The sequence below is a fragment of the Nilaparvata lugens genome, chromosome X (genome assembly GCF_014356525.2).
Source record: "Nilaparvata lugens isolate BPH chromosome X, ASM1435652v1, whole genome shotgun sequence".
NCBI classification, from domain to species: Eukaryota; Metazoa; Arthropoda; class Insecta; order Hemiptera; family Delphacidae; genus Nilaparvata; species Nilaparvata lugens.
This window is the reverse complement of record NC_052518.1, coordinates 32,338,208-32,341,628: the sequence shown is the minus strand read 5'-3', so window position 1 is coordinate 32,341,628 and position 3,421 is coordinate 32,338,208.

Sequence of the window (3,421 nt, the reverse complement as noted above, 5' to 3'; positions counted from 1 at the left end):
GGAGACAGGCGACGTAGGCGCATAGAACAATCTTCTCCCTTCTCTAATTGCCCAAATTCAGATGAAAAATGTATCTTCTGTACCACTTTACATAGATACCTCTCAGCAACATAGAAATCTGATTCTTCTGATTGGGGTAAGATTCATAAGAATTTGAGAACAAGAATTACAATTCTCAAAAGACGACCATAATCCGAACAACGACCAATCAATGAATATACTGCATTGCTGTTACAATCAGGAGATTTTATGACTGTCAACACTGACGGTTTTTTCGCCTCCGGTGGATCCACTATCTCTTCCATTTGAGTTCGAATGGGCCAATCGGATTTGTCCTCTGCTATCCATGATGGACCTGAGAGCCACAACGGAAAGTTCACAAGTTCAACTGGTGATAAACCTCTAGACAAACAGTCAGCGGGATTTTCAATTCCGGCAACCTGCATCCACTCCTGTATACAAGAATCCTGTATTTTTGCGACACGATTACCAACAAAAGTTTGCCATTTCGCAGATGGAGCATTAATCCACAAGGTGACTGTCGAATCAGAGAGTGCGACAATACGAGACACATGACAACGTTCACTAATAATAGTGACTACTGAATTCATGAGTTCTGCCAACAAGAGTGCCGCACACAACTCCAAACGAGGTATTGAAACAACTTTAGATGGTGCTACCTTGGACTTTGAACACAATAATACAACTCTTGGCTCCTCGCTCTTCTTCTGCAACTTCACGTAGAAAACTGCACCATAACCAGACAATGATGCATCACAAAAACCAATCAAACTGATGTGAGAATTCTGAAACAAACCAACGTGACGTGGAACAGCAAATTTCAACAATAGAGGCAACTCTTTTTGACAATTCTCCCAAAGAGTGCAGATAGACTCAGGCGGCTTCTCGTCCCAATCCACTCCTAATTTCCACAGTTTCTGGACAAGACATTTTAGAAATAACGTAAACGGTGACAAGAGACCAAGTGGATCATAGATACAAGCCATCACTGACAGAATAGAACGCTTAGTAGTGACAACCTCACCACACTTGACGGAAAACTGAAACAGATCAGTACTAGGTTGCCAATTCAATCCCAAGATAGCCAAGGAGTTGTCTGCTTCGAAATCCTTGTACGAAAACGATTTCTCTTCCTCCGAGAATTTCTCCAGCATTGATGGTGAATTTGAAATACACTTTGTGAGCGAGAAACCTCCTCCCTCAAACAGCTGCTTGGACTGACAATACAGCTCCGCGGCCTCTGACTCTGTGGCAACTGATGTGACTAAGTCGTCCATGAACATGTCTCTTGGTATTCTTGCCTTGGCTGCTGGAAAACGATTTCCATCCTCCTCTACAAGCTGGTGGACGGTGCGAAGTGCCAAATATGGAGAACTTGAAACACCAAAAACAACACAATTGAGCTGATAAATTTCAATCTGATCCTCCGGCGAAAATCTCCACAATACATGCTGATAACGACGGCAGGAATCCTCTACTAATATCTGTCGATACATTTGTTTAATGTCGGCAGTTAGTGCGATTGGGAACAAACAAAAATTAACTAACAAAACAAAAATGTCAGTCTGCAATTTGGGACCAGCATGAAGAACCTGGTTCAATGACAAACCCGATGATGTTCTGGAACCAGCATCAAATACAATTCAGATGGGCGTGGTAGTGCTGCTTGCTTTCACAATGGCATGATGCGGTATGTAGTAACCACCTCGGTCTGTCTGATCTGCTACAAACGACATGTGACCCTGACGTAGGTAATCAATCAATATTTCATGATATGAAATACGAGTATTGCTGTCATGCTCTAGTCATCTCTCCAAAGTCAGCAGTCTGCGTTCGGCGACAGCATACTAGATGTGAGTCGTTGAATGCTACAACATAGTCTTTATTCAACTCAAGTTCCAACTCATTAACCACTAATTCTATCTTTTCAAAATCCGAAATGGTCTGAGACACCCGAGGATACAACACTAAAAATTGCTCAGCAACTTTTGGATCAGACACATTTTTAGACAGTTCATAAATCCTTTGCAATCTGGCATACAATTGTTCCAGTTTAGCGAGATGAACCCTGATTTGTTTCTGTAATTTTTCCTCATTCTTGAACTCATACACAAAACAATTCAGCCCCAACAATACAAACAACAGACAAAAAAAACAAGAATGAGTTCAAAACTAAATGGAAGGAAGAATCACGACTAGTAAGTTATCAAAGTTAAACTTTGATTATCAATTCAAAAGACAAGTTACTGCTGAAGACAAAACTATATGATTAGATAATGTTCTTCCAACAACTCACAAACAAACGATAACTTGTTGAATTGAACAAACAAAATCATGCTGTGATTAACCTTCACTAACATGTATAACAAAATGGACAATACAAATTTCAACAAACAAATAAATTCCCGAAAAAGAGCACAATGAGCCTAGTTTCAGGAAAATTACAATTTTAACTGAAATAAATTCAATTTCAGACAAATACAAATTGACAAGAAACCTTGCTCTTAGAACAAGGCTACAACAAACTAAAGTTGAGCATAGATCAGACCATTCTGAACATGCCAACATTGGACAAATACGAAAACTGCTTAAATCCAATGTGTGTGAAATAATCAATAAATTACAAATTTAAATTCATCCGGCCCAGAGGACCAAAAATGTTCTGAACAAAGCTCAGGCTAGAGCTACTAGTGGACTGTAATTTACTATTCAAATTATCAAATACAAACAAGGAGCAAAATTTAATCTTCAATTTGAGCCAGGTTATTGGTACAGTTAAACTCTGCATTAATGAACAATAAAAGGAGCAAAAACTCACCAGATTTAATCCAATTTTGTCTACTTGCCCTTCGAAGCCTTTATTAGGTGTTTTGGTCAGATTCGAGGTGGGAAGGAATCTGGGAAAAAGATAGGTTTTCGCTTCCAGGCTGTTTTTTCACATTCAGCTTGCAGGCTCTGTACTGTATTTCGAACGAAGCTCAAACTGGATTCTTATAAATTCAAATCAGATTCAAATTAATTCAATTTAACACTATTTACGCTGTTATACTCAATTCACACGCACGACACCTAAACAATCATTTACAAGAAATTTCTGATGAAATTACATAACAAAATACAAACTCGGTCTCCACAACAAGACAACGGGGTGACAAAACAAGTGAATAATGGACGAAAACAAGAACGACTGAACGACTGAACAAGAATGACTGGCTTTTTTCTCAACAAGCCAACAGCTGGACGCTCGGCAGTGGTGCCAACAAACCTGCTATTGGCAGAACTGTAGTCTGGGATTTGGCGCTACAATTCGAATGCTCTGGCCAAACCACCACTTAAACTACCCCACCTAAACCACCCTACATAAATTATGCTATTCAACCCACTCTATTGCACCCTACTC